Below are 10,608 nucleotides of genomic sequence, written 5' to 3' on the forward strand. Positions count from 1 at the left end.
GTAAGGGTTAGCGTTAATGTAAGGGTCAGGGTAAGGGTTGGGGTAAGGTTTAGGTTAAGGGTTAATGTAAGCATTATGATAAGGGTAAGGGTGAGTGTAGGGTAAGGTTTAGAATTAGGCAAAGAGTAAGTGTAGCAGAAAGGGTAAGGATTACGGTAAGGGTAAGTGCTAGGATAAGTGTAAGGTTGAGGATTAGGTTAAGGGTAAGGGTAATGGTTTGGTAAGGGTAAGGGTAAGGTTAATTGTACGAGTAGTTGCCAGGGTAAGTGGAAACGTAAGTGAACATGTAAGTGTTGTTCTATGGCTTATGGTAAGGGTAAGGTTAAGAGTAAGTTTTATGTTAAGGATAAGTGTAAGAGTAACAAATAGAGTAAGGGTAAGGGTAACAGTAAGGTTAAGGGTAGAAGTATGTGTTAGAGTATGGGCTATGGTAAGGGTAAGGGTAGAGTAAGAGTAAGGGTAAGGGTATGTGTAAGCGTATGGTTCATTGTAAGGGTTACAGTAAGGGTTAGGGTAAGGGTAAGTGTAAGGGTAATGGTTAGGGTTAATTTTAGGGTTAGGGTGAGGGAAACGTAAGGGTAAGTATTAGATTACAGCTAAGGTTAAGGTTAAGAGTAAGTGTAAGATTTAGGGTAAGGGTTAGGGTTAATGTAAGGGTCAGGGTAAGGGTTGGGGTAAGGTTTAGGGTAAGGGTTAGGTTAAGGATAAGCGTTAGGGTAAGGGTTAGGTTAATGGTAACCGTTAAGTGTAAAGGTAAGGGTTAGGGTAAGGGTAAGAATAAGAGTATGGGTAAGGGTAAGGGTGAGGGTTAGGCTAAGGGTAAGTGTAGCAGAAAGGGTAAGGTTTACTGTAAGGTTTAAGGTTTCGGCTTCGGTTAAGGGTAAGGGTAAGGGTAATTGTACGAGGAATTGCTAGGGTAAGTGTAAGCGTAAGTGTACATGTAAGTGTACATGTAAGTGTTGTTGTATGGCTTATGGTAAGGGTAAGGTCAAGGGTAAGGTTTATATTAAGGCTTAGGGTAAGGGTAACGGATAGAGTAAGGGTAAGGGTAAGGTTAAGGGTAACGGTAAGGTTAAGGGTACAAATATGTGTTAGGGTATGGGTTATGGTATGGGTAAGAATTAGGGTGAGTATAAGGGTAAGGGTAAGTGTAAGGGTACAGGTCAGGGTAAGGGTTAGAGTAAGGGTTAGGGTTAGGGTTAGGGTAAGGTTAAGTGTTAGGGTAATGGTTAGGGTTAGTTTTAGGGTTAAAGTCAGGAAAACGTATGCGTAAGTATTAGGTTAATGTTAAGGGTAAGGTTAAGGTTAAGAGTAAGTGTAAGGTTTAGGGTAAGGGTTAGGGTTAATGTAAGGGTCAGGGTAAGGGTTGGGGTAAGGGTTAGGTTAAGGATAAGTGTTAGGGTAAGGGTAAGGTTAATGGTAACCGTAAGTGTAAAGGTAAGGGTTAGGGAAAGGGTAAGGTTTAGGGTTAGGGTAAGGGTAAGGGTAAGGGTAAGGGTAAGGGTAAGGGTAAGGGTAAGGGTAAGGGTAAGGGTAAGGGTAAGGGTAAGGGCCACGGTAACGGTAACGGTAAGGGTAAGGGTTACGGTAAGGTTAAGAGTTACCATAAGGGTACGGGTACGGGTAGAAGTATGTGTTAGAGTATGGGTTATGGTAAGGGTAACGGTTAGGGTAAGGGTAAATGTTGGGGTAATGGTTAGGGTTAATTTTAGGGTTAGGGTGAGGGAAAAGTAAGGGTAAGTATTAGGTTAAGGTTAAGGGTAAGGTTAAGGTTAAGTGTAAGTTTTAGGGTAAGGGTTAATGTAAGGGTCAGAGTAAGGGTTCAGGTAAGGTTTAGGGTTAGGGTTAGGTTAAGGTTAAGTGTTAGGGAAAGCGTAATTTGTATGGATAAGATAAGTGTAAGGGATAGGGTAAGGGTAAGTGTTAGGGTAAGGGTAAGGTTAATGGTAACTGTAAGTGTATGGGTAAGGGTTATGGTAACGGTATTAGTAAGGGGAAGGGGAAGGGCAAGTCTAAGGTTCTGGCTCAGGGTAAAAGTTAGAGTAAGGTTTAGGGTTAGGTAAGTATAAGTGTTAGGGTAATGGTTACGGTTAATTTTAGGGTTATGATGAGGGAAACGTAAGGGTATGTATTAGTTTAAGGGTAAGGTTAAAGATAAGATTAAGTGTAAGGTTTAGGTTAAGGGTTAGGTTTAGAGTAAGGGTTAGGGTTAGGGTTAGGGTTAGGGTTAGGGTCAGGGTCAGGGTCAGGGTCAGGGTCAGGGTCAGGGTCAGGGTCAGGGTTAGGGTTAGGGTTAGGGTTAGGGTTAGGGTTAGGGTTAGGGTTAATGTAAGGGTCAGGGTAACGGTTGGGGTAAGGTTTAGGTTAAGGGTAAAAGTAAGTATAATGGTAAGGGTAAGGGTGAGGGCTAGCGTAATGGTTAGATTTAAGCAAGGGTGAGGGTTAGGGTAAGGTTTAGAATTAGGCAAAGGGTAAGTGCAGCAGAAAGGGTAAGGTTTAGGATAAGGGTAAGTGTTATCATAAGGGTAAGGTTTAGGGTTAGCTTAATAGTAAGGTTAAGGGTAATTGTACGAGTAATTGCTAGGGTAAGTCAAGCGTAAATTTACATGTAAGTGTTGTTGTATGGCTTATGATAAGGGTTAGGTTAAGGTTAAGGTTTATGTTAAGTGTAAGTGTAAGGCTAACAGAGACAGTAAAGGTAAGGGTAAGGGGAACGGTAAGGTTAAGGCTACAAGTACGTGTTAGGGTATGGGTCATGGTAAGGGAAAGGCTTAGGGTAAGGGTAAGTGTAAGGGTACGGGTCAGGGTAAGGGTTACAGTAAGGGTTAGAGTTACGGTTAGGGTTAGGGTAAGGGTAAGTGTTAGGGTAATGGTTAGGGTTAATTTTCGGGTTAGGTTGAGGGAAACGTAAGGGTAAGTGTTAGGGTAATGGTTAAGGGTAAGGTTACGGTTAAGAGTAAGTGTAAGTTATAGGGTAAGGGTTAGGGTTAATGTAAGGGTCAGGGTAAGGGCTGGGATAAGGTTTAGGGTTAGGGTTAGGTTAAGGGTAAAGATTAGGCTAAGGGTAAGAGTAAGGTTTAGATTTAGGCTAAGGGTAAGTGTAGCAGAAAGGGTAAGGTTTACTGTATGGTTTAGGCTTAGGTTAAGGGTAAGGGTAAGCGTAAGGGTAATTGTACGAGTAATTTTAGGGTTAGGGTAAGGTTAAGTGTTAGGGTAATGGTTAGGGTTAATTTTAGGGTTAGGGTGAGGGAAACGTAAGGGTAAGTATTAGGTTACAGCTAAGGTTAAGGTTAAGAGTAAGTGTAAGGTTTAGGGTAAGGGTTTGGGTTAATGTAAGGGTCAGGGTAAGGGTTGGGGTAAGGTTTAGGGTAAGGGTTAGGTTAAGGATAAGTGTTAGGGTAAGGGTAAGGTTAATGGTAACCGTAAGTGTAAAGGTAAGGGTTAGGGTAAGAGTAAGAATAAGGGTATGGGTAATGGTAAGGGTGAGGGTTAGGCTAAGGTTAAGTGTAAGGTTTAGATTTACGCTAAGGGTAAGTGTAGCAGAAAGGGTAAGGTTTACGGTAAGGGTAAGTGTTAGGATAAGGGTAAGGTTTAGGGTTAGGTTAAGGGTAAGGGATAGGGTAAGGGATTGGGTAAGGGATAGGGTAAGAGTAAGGGTAAGGGTAAGGGTAAGGGTAAGGGTAAGGGTAAGAGTAAGAGTTAGGGTAACGGAAAGCGTAAGGGTACGGGTGGAAGTATGTGTTAGAGTATGGGTTATGATAAGGGTAAGGGTTAGGGTAAGAGTAAGTGTAAGGGTATGTTTAAGTGTACGGGTCACTGTAAGTGTTAGAGTAAGGGTTAGGTTAGGGGTAACTGTTAGGGTAATGGTTAGGGTTAATTTTAGGGTTAGTGTGAGGAAAAAGTAAAGGTAAGGATTTGGGTAATGGTAAGGGTGAGAAGGGTTAGGGTAAGGGTTACGGTAAGGGTTAGGTAACGCAGTGTACAACCTGGGACGCCACACGCAGAGCTGCCTCTGGCAAGGTGAGTGAGGAACAGATGTAGCAGTTGTTGTGTTGTAGGTCTCACTGTTCCTCTAAGCATCCCCTCTGTCTTTTAGAGGTGCTGTAGCTGTTTGAAGAGGGTAGATTGAAGCATCTGCCTCGGAGGCTGGTAAGCGGCAGAGGTAAGGGAGCAGATGAGAGTAACTTACCTAGTTGTGCTGTGTCTTTGGATGCTGCATCGGCCTATGCGTTTCTTTTTCTTTCACAGGTGTCTCGCACAGGCTCAAAGGAGCAAACTGCACTCTGAAGAGCTGTGTAAGAAGAGGGGCTGGTCATGAGCTGGGTTGGAGCAGAACGACCAAGTAGCACAAGGTGACTATGAAAGGTGTCCGTCTTGCTTTGCAGGTGCCGTGGCAGGCTCTCCACAGAAGTGGATAAGGATATGAGATAAGGCCAGAGAGCGACAAGGAGCGGCACGTGCAGGGATGGTTTTGAAGCGCTGCGGTGGCTTACTCTTCTGTTCATCAGGTGCCACAGGCAAGGTGGGTTGTAACATCAGTCGTTATATTTGCATGAAAGCAGTTCACTTGAATGCCACAGTGCATCTGAGTAGGGTGTTCTAGCAGAACAAGCTTGTCTGGCACAGCGGTGCCTGATGGCAGTGTGTTTCCTCAGGTGAAGAGGTGCCTGAAGCCCCATCCTATCTAGCCTGCACACAATTATCTGAGAATGAAAGCTGCTTTCCAGTAATTCAGAAAGCCAAGTTACGTCTCAGCCTTGAGCATCTCGGGCTTTTGGGCCTGTCTGTAACATTTGGCACCAGCACTAATACTTTTTTTGGCATATGTTTAGCGTTTGGGGCCTGTGTCTGGGATTTGGGCCCTGTCTCGAACCACTGGGGCTTTGTCCTGGGTTTTGGAGCCTGCCTCTAGAGTTCAGGGCCTGTGATTAGGCTTTTGGGGTCTGTGTCTGGGGGCCGGTATCTGGGGGCAAGGGGGGAGCTGCTTGTAGACCCTTGGGGCCGGCATTGAGGGGGTTGGGAGCTGACTCTACACCTTTGGGGCCTGCTTCTGGGGGCGGGGGGGGGGTTGAGACCAGCATCTGGGGGAGGGGTGGGAGCTCTTTGTATTCCTTTGGAGCCTGTGTCGGGGAGCGGGGGGGGGGGGGGGGGGGGGGGGGAAGGGGAGGGTTGGTTGGGAGGTGCTTGTACACTGTTGGAGCCTGGGTTGAGGGAGGAGGTTTGGAGCTGCTTCTACACCTTTGGGCCTGGCATCGGGGGTAGGGGGTTGGGTGCTGGTTGTAGGGGCCTGTGTTTGGGGGGGGGGGCTTGGGACCTGCGTCTGGGGGAGGGGTGGGAGCTGCTTGTACACCTTTGGGGCCTGCATGTGTGGGGGGTCAGGGCCTGTGTCTAGCGGGCTGGGAACTGCTTGTACAATGTAGGAATCTGTTTCTGCAGGGTGGCTGGGAGCTGTTTGTACAACTTTGGGGCCAGCACCTGGGGGTGGCTGGGAGCTGCCTGTACACTGTAGGGGCCTGTGTTTGTGGGGGGCTTGGGGGCCTCCCTCGGGGGGGGGGGGGGAGGGTTGGGAGCTGCTTGTATAGGGTAGGGGGCCTGCCTGGCAGGGGTTGGGAGCTGCTTGTAGAATTTGGGTCCCTGTGTCTGGGGAGGGGGTTGGGGCCTGTGTCTCAGGGGTGTTGGGAACTGGTTGTACACCTTTGGGTCCTGTCTCTGGGGGGGAGCTACTTGTACACTTTTGGGGTCTTTATTTGAGGGGGGTTGGGAGTTGCTCATGCATTCTAGGTGCCTCCCTTTTGAAAAGGGTTGGGGCCTGCATCTGTGGGTGGTTGGGAGCTGCTTGTACACTATAGGGGCCATGGTCTTGGAGGGGGGTCTGGGCTGTTTATACACCTCTGTGGCCTGTGTTTGGGGGGGGGGGTGGGCCTGTGCCTGGGGGAGTTGGGAGGTGCTTGTTCACTCTAGGAGCCTCCATTTGGGGGTCTTTGGGGCCTCCCTTTGAGGGGGAGGGAGTTGGGAGTTGGTTGTACACCTCCGCATCCCATGTCTTGGGGAGGGGGGGGGGGAGTGGGACCGGTCTCTGAAGGGGCGGGTTGTGAGCTGCTTGTACACCTGTGTCGGGGGGGAGGGTAGGGGGGATGGCGGGGGGCGGGCCCGGGTCTTGGGCCAGTGTCTGGGTGGAGTCCAGTTCTTGGGAGGGGGTGGTGGGGTAGGAGCTGCTTGTGGGCAGTTGGGGTCTGCATCTGGGTGTGGTTGGTGCCTGCTTCTGTTGGCAGTTTGGGGCCTGCTTGTAGACTTGTGCAGCCTGGGTTTGGGGGCTTTTCTGTAACGTTTGGGGCCTGCATTTTTGCTTTGGGATGCATCTTGAGCTTTTGAGGCCTAGCAGTAGCATTTGGGGCCTGCATCTGGGGCTTTTCTGTAGCATTTTGGTTGCGTATTTGTGACTTGGGGCCTGTATCGTGGGTTTTGCCTTTTTTGTAGTTTCCATCTTTGTGTGTGTGTGTTTCGTTGTTGGTTGTCTGGGGTTAGGGGCAGGTTGGGGTTTGGATTAAAGTCAGTGTCATTAGCGTTAGGGGGTTGATAATAAGGGTTAGGGTTGTGGTTAGAGTTGTTAGGTTTAAGGGGAATAAGGATTTCAGGGTAAGGGGATCAAGGTTGTGGGAATAAAAATGTTGTTTTTGCGCAGTTACATCCTGTAGAGGGAAGGAAGGTGGTATTGAGATATGCTTGCAGTGATAAGACAGCTTAACAGTGTGAAATGAGTTCATCTGATTCGTGTCAATATGGAACAATGCTAGGGCCGCATGATATGATGAAAAGTCTGAGAAAACCAGAGTGGTTAATATATATAGTTCTTGAATCTTGCAAAGGAATGGTCCAGCAATTCCGGTCAATAGAGGATAAGAGAACAAAGGGGTTTCAGAATAACTGCTAACTATTACAACTGTTGCATGGGACACTATGCAAGTGTCTGCCATCCAGCCAAGATGGACAAAGGAGATGGACAAGAGAAAAGCCTGGGAGGAATACTACGAGCCTTCAGTACGAGCGGCCCCCAGAGGGACCACCGGAGACTGATAACGCCTGCACCAGTGGGAGGGTTTGGATTCTGGGAACTAATTAGAATAACCCTGCCTTTTGTAGAAGTAGTAATGAATATGTATTAGCCTAGCAGCATAAAAACCAGCCGCCTAATGTAACTTGTGTGTGTCTTGGTGGAGCAGAGACTCCTGGCGCACCCAGCGCTGCTTGCTTACCTCTATTCATTTAATAAATTGTAAATTTCAATTGCAATCCTATTTGGGACCCAGTCATTTATTACAAGTGGGCTCTCGTCCAGGAGGGCTTTGGTTCCTGATTTCTGGTTTGATCTAGGAGAGGCACCCCCACCATTTGGTGGCTGCTGTTTGAGTCAGGTCGGAACTAATGGCATCTTAAACCTGAATAAAGGTAAGCAAAGTTTCTGATTCTTTTTTTCAGCTCCCTTGCCAGCTGCAGCACTATATTTTGCCCATAATTGTGTGTGTGAACATCCGAACGAAGATGACGGAGTCGTAAGCATTTAAAGCGTATACCGTTCGGTTGGGTGGGGTTCGGTTGCCTGTGTGTGTAAGAGTGTGACTGAGATGGAACTTAGTTCTGAAGCGATTGTGGAGGTCTTCTAACCGCGGTTCCAATCTCCCGTGAGGGACTTGGCCGGTGAAGGACCGAAGGGATTCCTATAGGATTTGTGGGTGTGTGATAGGTCCTCGACCCCCTGCAAGACACTCTTACTAAGGTAACCAAGGGCTATGGGAATTGCCATAGTAAAATTCCTAGATGGGTCAGACAAAATCAAAGACCAGAGACCAGAAGAAAGGGAGCAAATTACCAGTGTTTCCTCAGGTGAAGAGGTGCCTGAAGCCCCATCCTATCTAGCCTGCACACAATTATCTGAGAATGAAAGCTGCTTTCCAGTAATTCAGAAAGCCAAGTTACGTCTCAGCCTTGAGCATCTCGGGCTTTTGGGCCTGTCTGTAACATTTGGCACCAGCACTAATACTTTTTTTGGCATATGTTTAGCGTTTGGGGCCTGTGTCTGGGATTTGGGCCCTGTCTCGAACCACTGGGGCTTTGTCCTGGGTTTTGGAGCCTGCCTCTAGAGTTCAGGGCCTGTGATTAGGCTTTTGGGGTCTGTGTCTGGGGGCCGGTATCTGGGGGCAAGGGGGGAGCTGCTTGTAGACCCTTGGGGCCGGCATTGAGGGGGTTGGGAGCTGACTCTACACCTTTGGGGCCTGCTTCTGGGGGCGGGGGGGGGGTTGAGACCAGCATCTGGGGGAGGGGTGGGAGCTCTTTGTATTCCTTTGGAGCCTGTGTCGGGGAGCGGGGGGGGGGGGGGGGGGGGGGGAAGGGGAGGGTTGGTTGGGAGGTGCTTGTACACTGTTGGAGCCTGGGTTGAGGGAGGAGGTTTGGAGCTGCTTCTACACCTTTGGGCCTGGCATCGGGGGTAGGGGGTTGGGTGCTGGTTGTAGGGGCCTGTGTTTGGGGGGGGGGGCTTGGGACCTGCGTCTGGGGGAGGGGTGGGAGCTGCTTGTACACCTTTGGGGCCTGCATGTGTGGGGGGTCAGGGCCTGTGTCTAGCGGGCTGGGAACTGCTTGTACAATGTAGGAATCTGTTTCTGCAGGGTGGCTGGGAGCTGTTTGTACAACTTTGGGGCCAGCATCTGGGGGTGGCTGGGAGCTGCCTGTACACTGTAGGGGCCTGTGTTTGTGGGGGGCTTGGGGGCCTCCCTCGGGGGGGGGGGGGAGGGTTGGGAGCTGCTTGTATAGGGTAGGGGGCCTGCCTGGCAGGGGTTGGGAGCTGCTTGTAGAATTTGGGTCCCTGTGTCTGGGGAGGGGGTTGGGGCCTGTGTCTCAGGGGTGTTGGGAACTGGTTGTACACCTTTGGGTCCTGTCTCTGGGGGGGAGCTACTTGTACACTTTTGGGGTCTTTATTTGAGGGGGGTTGGGAGTTGCTCATGCATTCTAGGTGCCTCCCTTTTGAAAAGGGTTGGGGCCTGCATCTGTGGGTGGTTGGGAGCTGCTTGTACACTATAGGGGCCATGGTCTTGGAGGGGGGTCTGGGCTGTTTATACACCTCTGTGGCCTGTGTTTGGGGGGGGGGGTGGGCCTGTGCCTGGGGGAGTTGGGAGGTGCTTGTTCACTCTAGGAGCCTCCATTTGGGGGTCTTTGGGGCCTCCCTTTGAGGGGGAGGGAGTTGGGAGTTGGTTGTACACCTCCGCATCCCATGTCTTGGGGAGGGGGGGGGGGAGTGGGACCGGTCTCTGAAGGGGCGGGTTGTGAGCTGCTTGTACACCTGTGTCGGGGGGGAGGGTAGGGGGGATGGCGGGGGGCGGGCCCGGGTCTTGGGCCAGTGTCTGGGTGGAGTCCAGTTCTTGGGAGGGGGTGGTGGGGTAGGAGCTGCTTGTGGGCAGTTGGGGTCTGCATCTGGGTGTGGTTGGTGCCTGCTTCTGTTGGCAGTTTGGGGCCTGCTTGTAGACTTGTGCAGCCTGGGTTTGGGGGCTTTTCTGTAACGTTTGGGGCCTGCATTTTTGCTTTGGGATGCATCTTGAGCTTTTGAGGCCTAGCAGTAGCATTTGGGGCCTGCATCTGGGGCTTTTCTGTAGCATTTTGGTTGCGTATTTGTGACTTGGGGCCTGTATCGTGGGTTTTGCCTTTTTTGTAGTTTCCATCTTTGTGTGTGTGTGTTTCGTTGTTGGTTGTCTGGGGTTAGGGGCAGGTTGGGGTTTGGATTAAAGTCAGTGTCATTAGCGTTAGGGGGTTGATAATAAGGGTTAGGGTTGTGGTTAGAGTTGTTAGGTTTAAGGGGAATAAGGATTTCAGGGTAAGGGGATCAAGGTTGTGGGAATAAAAATGTTGTTTTTGCGCAGTTACATCCTGTAGAGGGAAGGAAGGTGGTATTGAGATATGCTTGCAGTGATAAGACAGCTTAACAGTGTGAAATGAGTTCATCTGATTCGTGTCAATATGGAACAATGCTAGGGCCGCATGATATGATGAAAAGTCTGAGAAAACCAGAGTGGTTAATATATATAGTTCTTGAATCTTGCAAAGGAATGGTCCAGCAATTCCGGTCAATAGAGGATAAGAGAACAAAGGGGTTTCAGAATAACTGCTAACTATTACAACTGTTGCATGGGACACTATGCAAGTGTCTGCCATCCAGCCAAGATGGACAAAGGAGATGGACAAGAGAAAAGCCTGGGAGGAATACTACGAGCCTTCAGTACGAGCGGCCCCCAGAGGGACCACCGGAGACTGATAACGCCTGCACCAGTGGGAGGGTTTGGATTCTGGGAACTAATTAGAATAACCCTGCCTTTTGTAGAAGTAGTAATGAATATGTATTAGCCTAGCAGCATAAAAACCAGCCGCCTAATGTAACTTGTGTGTGTCTTGGTGGAGCAGAGACTCCTGGCGCACCCAGCGCTGCTTGCTTACCTCTATTCATTTAATAAATTGTAAATTTCAATTGCAATCCTATTTGGGACCCAGTCATTTATTACAAGTGGGCTCTCGTCCAGGAGGGCTTTGGTTCCTGATTTCTGGTTTGATCTAGGAGAGGCACCCCCA

Source organism: Aythya ferina (assembly GCF_964211825.1).
Source record: "Aythya ferina genome assembly, contig: HAP1_SCAFFOLD_62, whole genome shotgun sequence".
In the NCBI taxonomy this organism is placed as follows: Eukaryota; Metazoa; Chordata; class Aves; order Anseriformes; family Anatidae; genus Aythya; species Aythya ferina.